This window comes from Pseudoliparis swirei, chromosome 21 (genome assembly GCF_029220125.1).
Source record: "Pseudoliparis swirei isolate HS2019 ecotype Mariana Trench chromosome 21, NWPU_hadal_v1, whole genome shotgun sequence".
Lineage (NCBI taxonomy): Eukaryota > Metazoa > Chordata > Actinopteri > Perciformes > Liparidae > Pseudoliparis > Pseudoliparis swirei.
In genome coordinates, this window is record NC_079408.1 from 13,560,608 (window position 1) to 13,570,462 (window position 9,855).

Below are 9,855 nucleotides of genomic sequence, written 5' to 3' on the forward strand. Positions count from 1 at the left end.
CTTCTTCCCAGGCAGGAAGGCGGTGTCCTTCAGAAAGGGCCCATCGGGTCATCTGCGGCAGGATCCCTCCGATGAGGCCATGAGAATGAAAACCGATCCCTCGCTTCAGGACAAGTCTCCTGCTCAGCTCCAGCATCGCGTGAGCACCAATGCTCTGACCGCGGTCCTTCAGCGGGGAGGAGATGTGTCCGACCGACAGGAGGTGATGGGGGAGTACGGCCTGCAGTTTGGCAAATACAAGGGGAAATCATTCAGATGGCTCCTCGAAAACGACATTGGCTACGTCATCTACCTGATGAAAACGGTAGAAGAAGAGGAGAGAGCCGGTAAATTCAACCCCCAAGGAAACAGCAAGGACAGCCTGCTGTCATTTCTGGACTATGCCAGGAGCTTCCAGGAAGTTGAGGACCTGAGGGAGTACCTTTCCTCCAGGAAGCCGGCTTCACCTGTGGCTTCAGAAGGGAACACTGTTGTCGGTTTTGGAGTCAGGGCCAAGGACACCTGGGAGCAGATCTGGAAGAGCAGGGCTGACGGTTATGCGGCCTTCATTCTGGGAGTGAAGTGCATCAAAAACAGCAAGATGTCCAACCGCAGAGGGCTGAGTCCGGCCCCCCCCCCCTGCAGCCACATCCAGAACTCTAGGTCAGCTCGCTAACACATGCACATCCAGCTCTGTAGTGACCATGCACCACACACACACCTCATGTTCATGTTTCATCTCCCAGTGATGGAGGAGGAGCTGGAGAGAGAGATGTTGAATCTGTCTCCCTCTAAGTTCGACACTAGACTAAGTCAGTGGATCTACTCTAACAAACGGAGCTTTTTTAAATCGTACTGTACATGGTAACAATCTAATGTCATCGCCTGTGCTTTCAGGGCCCCCAGCAGCAGTCTCCAGAGCCCCGGATGTGTCTTCACCAACAGGTTTTTCTCCACCCGTGTGGAGGGAGGATTCGGTTTTCACCAGAGTCCTCCCTGCCATTACTATTCTTTGAAATAGTTTGTTATTGTGGCCGTGTTCTGGCCTGTTCTGATGTGTTCTTACTCTCCTACTAACTGAAGGATTTAACATGTCGCCTATGATGGTAAGTGTTTTCCTTTTTTTGCATGCTTTCTCTAGGCTGTCCCTCCAGGATGTGGCATGTGAACAAAAACCGTTCATACATGCCACATCTTTGATTGACAGGTTGTGTGCTATATATTGCTATTGTTTCTCTGCGTTACCTGACAAACAAAATAGCAACTTAGAATTAAAGTAAAGGGTATTTTAAGTCTGAAAAAGCAGCAGGTAAATATACACTGAGAAGTATTAACACACTTTGTGTCAGGAAAATGACAAAGAGTTGTTGTTCAAGCCCACGGGACCAAGTCACCAGCTGCAGCGACTGTTTCCAGACCTGCTCAGCCAGATGAGCCCCTTGTGGCTAAAGCTTCAGTAAAAGGTTATTATTTAGTTTTGCTCCTCACGTTCCACCATCCTGAACGTCGTTCTCACTACGTTTCTTTGTTTTTCTTTCGATCCCACAGCGAAGACTCTGCTGCCGGTCCCTCCTCAGCTGCTCGCCATCGCCCCTCAGCTTGTGAGGGAAGATCAGGAACCCAACGTGTTGAGGCCAAGTGTGTCGTGCTCCTCGCCTCGCAGTGTGTTATAGAGTGTATATTAATTATATATATTATGTTAACAATTCGTTTTTCACATCTGTTGTTCAAACTTTGTTCCAAAGCACATGCAAAGCCAGCGTCCCACACCTCTTCTGCAGAGCCGAGGATACGAAGTGACCATACGTATATATTAGTGCTGTGAAAAATAACGCGTTAACTCAGTTAATTCAATTACAGGTTTAACTAGTTTTTGTTTTTTTACGCATTTAACGCATACGCAGAATGAGCTTCCAATCCGTCTGTTGTTGGTCGTCTCTCCAGCAGCATGTCATTCTGTCTCTAGTGTCGCGTTAACACGACTGCGATCCCCGTCTCGCGCGCCGCAGAGATCGGATGCCGGCGTGTGCGCGCACATCGGGACGAAAAAAAGTCACTTGCAAAATGAGCTTCCAATACACCACTTCAATCTGAACTCTGTCCGCTCTCATGCAGACGGTCTGTTCATCGGTAATGATCCTTCCGCAGGTTCACCTACGGAAACCTTGTTACGACTTTTACTTCCTGTAGATCAGGGTCTCAACACGTCGATCGCGACCTGCCAGTCGATCGCGGCGTAGTGTTGGTAGATCGCATGGCATTAAAAAGATCGGCCCGCCCCCTGACATGTTCTCTATAGCACGTCTTTGTTCTTTTATTAAACTAAACGTCTGTTGTTGATCGTATCTCCACAGCAGCATGTCATCTCTGTCTCTTCGCGTTGCGTTAACACTTATCGATCTCCGTCTCGCGCGCAGAGCTCCGTGCGCGCGCATCGGGACCGAGCAAAAAAAAAGTCACTTGTCAATCTGTCCACCTGTCCGGGCCGGTGTGGTTTCAGCTTTGCAGCGGTGTCCCCGCCGTCCCTTTCATCACGGCCCAGTTCATGAAGAAAACCCACACAGTCAGTTTGCCTCAGCAGCTGCTAAAGCAGTGGTCACCAACCTTTTTGAGCCCAAGATCCCTGACCTCCGCCTTCATGACCGGCAAGATCTACTTATTGAGGCGTTGAGAGAAAACGACTGTCCAGACTGGACTTACAACTTTTTATTTGGCCTAATTGTCATTTTGGTCCAGCGTTCAAATTGATGTGACCAGGAACACAGAATTTAAGTGTAATATAACAAGTAAGATATTTGTTAACTGCACACAATATGAACAAGAAAAAACACATTTGCAATGAGCAGCTGGATGAACTACCAATATAAATGTTGTATTTATTTACATTTCGTTGCCTCTGTACCTGTACTCTAGCAATGACAATAAATTTAATCCAATCCAATTACAACACGACACTGACAACATGATCAATCAGTGCAACTCATGTAAGTTCAGCTCTATGATCACAATGCCATCAAGCCATGTGATTCCAGTCAGTGTTATGTCAGTGACTGAACTCTGCCTGTGAGCGTGTAGTTAGTTCATAATCACAGACAGCCAGTCTGAGGCAGTCTGTCAGCTGTCTGTCATTAATCCAGCTCCTGGTCTTTGATTTGGTGATTTTCTCAACTCCACTGATGAGTTTTTCAGGGCAAATTTGGTATTCATGAAAGTTTTCTCATCTGGGATTGGTTCTGAACTCAGACCGTTAGTGATTACATTCACATCAACTCAACAGACATCCTCAGATTTAAATAATTATCATAATAATAGATAGATAGATAGATAGATGGATACTTTATTAATCCCGAGGGAAATTTAGGTCATGAGAATAAATATGAGAATCACCATTTGTGACTCCTGCATCTGTCCCTTTTCAAATAATAGAATAAATTCAATTGCAATCACTTTCAAGTTAACCAGATTGCTCTATCGGACAAGAAAAAAAAGCTCAATGTTGAGCTTTTGTTTTGAAGGACAACAGCAGAAAAGCCGAACTCACGGAGGTAAGACCTGGCAAGTCGCCAAGAATCTCGGCTGTCGCGCATGCGCAGGCGTAACCTGTTAATGCCTTAACGTAAACATGTACACGAAGGTACAGGCATTTCAACATTTATTTATTGATGACTTAGTTTTATGTCGGTGTACTTTGAGCTTGTGTAATATGTGAAGTGATCAAGGTCTTTCTGCATTTCCCCTGCGCCCCACCTGTAGTGGTACGTTCCCCTCTTTCAGGAGCACAGCTGACAACACGGCTGTGTAAGCGAACCCGTTTTCAGGCGTTCATGAATCAGGCGGAGATCTTTTCTGACGTCAATCTTCCAGTCAGAAAGAAAACATTTCAGAAGACACTTTAGAAAATGTTCCAAAACAAGGAACAATGTGTCTCTGAATTTATTTTCATTTTATTTTGGAGATCGACAGGGAACGTCTCCGAGATCGACCGGTCGATCGCGATCGACGGGTTGGCGACCACTGTGCTAAAGGAAGACCAGAGGCCTTTAGATTGTATCATGGTGGAGTTAATGGTTGACGAACAAGAGAAAAATGTTCTGTTTAACCCTCCTGTTACCTTTACATTTACTAACATATTTTACCCTCGGGGTCAATTTGACCCCAGCAATTAAAACCTCCAGAAAATTATTAGAATTAATATTGCTTCCCAAGTTTAAGTGTGAGGTACTTTATGTTTGTTTGTTGACTACCTAAATATCCCTTTAAATAAATAAAAAAGTTGATATTTCTTATATGTTTGACACAGTGAAAAACAGCCTGGGGTCAAATTGACCCCAAAGAACACCGACATTAAACATTGAATGGGGTCAAATTGACCCGAAAGGTAACAGGAGGGTGAAACATTCTGTTTAGGATGAAGATATATTAATGTTCCATATGGAAGAAAACTGCTAAATAACTGCTGAGTTGCAGCACCATTGTATAGAAGAATGTATAAATGTATATATCCGTCTTTTGTCATAAATCTCTATGTTCTCACAAATATACCGAGAATATCGGTAATATGTGATTAATCATGATTAATCCACAGAAACCTGTGATTAATCCGATTAAAATTTTTAATCGTTTCACAGCCCTAGTATATATATAGTTCTAGTAATACTTTTTAATTCATTTCATTTGTTTTACATTAATTCTTTGAGAGGATTTTAATGTTGTTCATTTTAGAATAAAATATATTAAAATCATCCCTTTGACTGTCTTCACTTTAGTGGAATTAATAGATGGAAAAATAAATAATAAAATATTTAGATATGATCAGCTGTACACTTAATCATGTAGACAATAAACATGTGTAAAATAAACATGTGTAAAATAAACATGTGTAAAATATACTTGAAAAATAAACATGTGTAAAATAAACAAATGTAAAATAAACATGTGTAAAATAAACATGTTGTGCCCTCATAAAAGTACATCTGAAGCATTATATTTAAAGATTAATATTATTTGCATTATTACTTTAGGGCTATAAATGATTCTATTTCGATTCTTTAATTTTAAGTAAGTGATGCATGCTAAACAAATAAAGACATTTTATTATTGAGATTAAATGTAGGTGTCTTCTCACATTTTGGATAATTTTTAGATAAAAAACGCTCTTATTAAATGAGTTAAGGTGGGAATTGAAGCGCCTCTCGGCTCTCCAGCATGAAAAGTCTCCTACTGGTATACGCGGCAGGCCCGGCCAGGCAAGGCGACAGTGCTAGCCACTACACCACCGCACAGCCCTGAAAGTGTCTTCACCTCATGTAAACAACTGATTTTCAGCTGGCGCATGCGCAAAGGGTAGTCCTCAATGAAACACATTTATTTATTTTGAGTTGATACGCACACCATCTAACCTAAATAAATCTAATAAATGAAAGTATTCATACATTTTGTGTTACACCCATTCAATATAAATATCTTTTTGTAATTGATTTATTTAAATGTATCAAACAATATTTAAATGTGTCACCTCGAAGAAGGGCTTGAATCGTTTTTGTGAGTGTAACCTAAATAAATCTAATAAATGAAAGTATTCATACACATTGTATATTACACCCATTCAATATAAATATCTATTTTTGTAATTGATTTATTTAAATGTATCAAATAATATTTAAATGTGTCCCCTCTAAGAAGGGCTTGAATCGTTTTTGTGAGTGTAACCTAAATAAATCTAATAAATGAAAGTATTCCTACATTTTGTGTTACACCCATTCAATATAAATATCTTCGTTTTGTAATTGATTTATTTAAATGTATCAAACAATATTTAAATGTGTCACCTCTAAGAAGGGCTTGAATCGTTTTTTTGAGTGTGTGTTCCATGACGTTTTGAACGACAGCGTCAAAGTGATCAACTTCATAAAGTCAAGGCCACGCAATGCACGCCTGTTTCGCCGCCTCTGTGAAAACATGGGAGCTGAACACACAACACTGCTGCTGCACACATAAGTACGCTGGCTCTCTCGAGGGAGAATACTCAACCGGCTGTTGGAATTACGATCTGAAGTACACACCTTTCTGATCGAGCACAGGTCTCCCCATGCCACCTTGTTCCAGGACACAGACTGGCTTGCAAAGCTGTGCTATCTGGCAGATATATTCAGCAAACTGAACGAACTGAATGTGTCTCTGCAGGGCAAGGAGACCAGCATTTTAAACATGTATGACAAGGTGGGTGGCTTCCTGAAGAAAGCAGAGCTGTGGAGAAGGTCCTCTGCAGAGGGAGATTTCACCTGCTTTCCCCAGGTGGATGCTTTTCTCTCTCGTGAGGATGTGGACAGAGCTCCAGTCAAGTCGGTCATAGTGGGACATTTGACCAACGTGATTAAAGATTTTCATTCCTACTTTCCTGACATGGAGGATAGATCTGTACAGCGGGATCGGGTGAGAAACCCATTTCTCTTGTCTGAAGCAAACAGAAGCTACCTGTCACTTATCAGGAAAAACTTCTGGAAGTGTCATCTGACCGTGGCCTCCAGATGAAGTTTGCCACATCCACACTCACACAGTTTTGGGTGTGTGTGAAGCAGGAGCACCCTGACCTGGGACAGAAAGCTTTGGAGCAGCTACTGCCCTTTGCCTCCACATATTTATGTGAGGCCTCCTTCTCTGCAATGACTGTGATCAAAACAAAGCAAAGAAATAGACTGTGCCTAGAGAAGAGCTTCATCACAGCAGTGGCCTCCCTGCCACCAAGACTGACAAAGATCCTCAGTGAAGCACAAGCACAAGTTTCTCATTGAAATGTAAATGCTAAAGCATTCAGTTTAATGCAATGTTCATTGTTGACAGTTTAATAAATCCGACACTGATGGCACAGTGCTGTGTATTACTACTTATTTTTTACCAAAGATTATTTGCGCTGGTTAGGGGGTACTTGGCTGTAAACGTATTTCACAGAGGGTACATTAATGAAAAAAGGTTGAGAACCACTGGTCTAGGGTACCCTCTTCTACGGCGGACTCAGGCCCCTAACTATCGGGTACGCCAGAAGGTGTGGCTATCCACACGTGACCTCCCCCTTCACTTGGAGTCCCGCAAGCTGGCTCCTCGGTATGTAAGTCCCTTCCCAATTTCGAAGGTGATTAACCCTGTGGCCATGAAGCTCAAGCTCCCTAGACCCATGAGGGTAAACCCCACGTTCCGTCTGGCCCGTCTAAAGCCAGCCAAGGAGAACCGTTTGGTTCCTGCCACCAGACCTCCACCACCACCCCGACTCATCGATGGCGGCCCGACCTACGATGTCAAGCGTCTCATGGCGGTTCGGGGCTGTGGCCGTGGCCGACAGTACCTCGTGGACTGGGAGGGATATGGCCCAGAGCGGAGGTCTTTGGAGAAAGCCAGCAACATTCTGTGCCCAGACCTCATCAGAGACGTCCACCTGAGGTTCCCTGGCGAACCTGGGCCCTCAGGTGCCGGCCTTAGAGGGGGTACTGCTACAACCAGACCTTCTGGGTAGTTCTGTGTTCACTGTCTGTTTCTGTTGGGTTGTCTGGCACTCACCTTGTCTCTCGTTTCAGACTCCTGCCTCCTTGTGTGCCGCCCTCCTGTGTGATTGCAGCCCTCATTGTTTCCACTTGTGTCTCGTACCCCTGTGTATTTAGTCTGTAATAAAGACCTTGTTTTCCTGAATCTGACTACCACTTCTTGTAATCTGCCTTTGAGCCCTCTTCCCCGTGGCTCCCAGCCATTCCCTTACATTATTATAGAGTAGCAAGAAAAGAAGGCATCAGATGACTCCAATCTCCTTATATGGATTTATTTGGGTTGTACAGTTAATTTCATACTGATGCGATAGTTCAATTACACATTTATTGTCCGAAAGTATTGCTCAGGAATACAGATTTAAGAAAACAAAAACAAATCAAACTTAAGTAGAAGTAAATAATTTAGATGTACTTATGTTGTTTAACTTTGTATTCAAACATTGTTTCTACTTTAAAATTGTATCATAAGCAAGTTAAAATAAAATGTGTGGTTCCAGTGCAAAGAAACACAATAAGGAAAACAAAATTGAGATATAATAGATGCAATACCAGATATACAGTAGAGACCTTGACTGACATGGACATCACAACTCAGCTAGATACTCCTCCGAGCTTTTGATGTATTCCTTCACTTTTCCCAGTTGAAGTTCCAAGTCAGCTCTACTTGCATCCAACTGCTCATGATCCCCTTCTAGGACAGTTCTGGTTTGCCGAATGATGTTCTTGGTGTTCTCCATGAACCTCTTGGCATTCTCCAGAAATCCCTTCAGCGGCACGGAGTCGTCAGATTCTTCTATGAATTTCTCCACTGATGCGATTATTGGTTCAGATTGACTCTCATATGCTCTCATGAAGCCTGATAAAGTGTCCCTTTGGTCCTATTGGGGAACATTAAAACCAATTAATGACATGGCATCACATCAGTGTGCTACACTGTTATATTGTGTTGTGTCCCCTGCAGTGCATGAAGTCACTTGTACAGCTAAGTGACTCACCTGCAGACGGGCAATCTCTTTTTCCACTTTCTGAACGAACCATTTGATATTCTTCTGTAAATCCAACATGCAGTTACATTTGGGGACATGTATGACAAACAGATAGAAACAAATGTCAACAGGAAGTTTTGCTTCTGCAAATAAATGTTGAATTGTTTTCCAGAGCAATGGGAGGTTGAGCAGCAATATATTTACCAGTTTGTCATCGTCTAACCGTGAGCTTGCGAGGCAAACCAAACACAGCAGAGTGAAGAGGAAGAACAGGCCACCAGCCCCTCCTCTGCTCCCTGATCGGGCTGCTGCTGCCATTGCTGCTCTAAAAGGGCATTATTGAGAATATAGGGTCAAGGAACACTTGAAAACATTTTAAAAGTATAGTATAAACTATCTCAATGTGAGTTGTAGTTTTTGATCTTACCTGTGATGTCAATGGAGGATGAGCTGCAGTACAGGTGATGGATTGAAAATATGATGAGATGACACCCCACGCCATGCTTTTTATACCTCTGGTGCCACCCACTGCACAGCTTTTAAGTTTCACTTCTACAGAAATAGTATTGGCACCTCATTATCAAAGGAATATTTCATCTACCGGTTGGACCTGTAGGGGATGCATGTGACCTTAATCCCTCTCATGTCAAAACCAGTATTAGATAGTTTCTGAATCGTGGATCTGGTTTGTGTATTTCTGCTGCAGCCCTGCTTTCTTGATTCTGAGCGCCATTACTGAACCTCATACTCAGCTACCTCTGCCACTCCTTCATATATACATTTACCGTAGAGGCTTTTGTTGGTGTTTTGCATCTAACTTTGTTCATTTGTATATGTAACCTGTTCTGTGTTGTGATCCACCCTCATGACCCTGTCATCAGTCTCTGGACGAAGTGGAACTGAAAGTGAAGAGTAATTAGACGTCACATTGGTATGTGGTTATTATTTCACGGCTACTCAGGCTGCAACACGCCCTCGATAGACATGGAATGTCATTCATCTGACGCTTTTATCCAAAGCGACTTACAATCATGTTACATTCATGGACCTATTCAGGGTTAAGTGTCTTGCTCAAGGACTGATCGGGCAATTGAACCGTCAACCCCCTGATTGAAAGACGGACCACTGCTCACCACTGACCCACAGCTTGTTCTCTTCACACCTTTCTTTATTTCTAATCTTTCATCCCTATAAAGCAAAAATCCTTCATGACCATCCCCATGGAGTTGTGTGAATAGTCATATGTAAAGATCACCTTGTGAGACCTAAAATCCAGTCCGACTTTCTGATTGACGAAAATATAGCTGAGGATGATGATGATGATGATGATGCAGAGGATGATGATGAGGATTCTG

The 9,855-nt window shown here is 42.9% G+C and overlaps 2 long non-coding RNA genes across 3 annotated transcripts; one reads left to right on the forward strand and one right to left on the reverse strand.

Moving 5' to 3' along the window:
- Window positions 1-614: 614 nt before the first annotated feature.
- On the forward strand, window positions 615-1,765 carry LOC130211948 (uncharacterized). 2 transcript variants are annotated; one of them, XR_008835208.1, is made up of 6 exons: window positions 615-642; window positions 877-924; window positions 1,063-1,085; window positions 1,356-1,442; window positions 1,528-1,617; window positions 1,725-1,765. It is a non-coding gene; the product is annotated as an uncharacterized LOC130211948 (long non-coding RNA). The 2 variants fall into 2 exon arrangements; XR_008835209.1 differs by lacking the exon at window positions 615-642 and adding an exon at window positions 736-791 and having other exon boundaries at window positions 877-1,085.
- A 6,005-nt stretch (window positions 1,766-7,770) lies between these two features.
- On the reverse strand, window positions 7,771-8,814 carry LOC130212008 (uncharacterized). Its single transcript, XR_008835220.1, has 3 exons — window positions 8,705-8,814; window positions 8,510-8,563; window positions 7,771-8,392 (listed from the first exon to the last, which is right to left on the reverse strand). It is a non-coding gene; the product is annotated as an uncharacterized LOC130212008 (long non-coding RNA).
- Window positions 8,815-9,855: the final 1,041 nt, after the last annotated feature.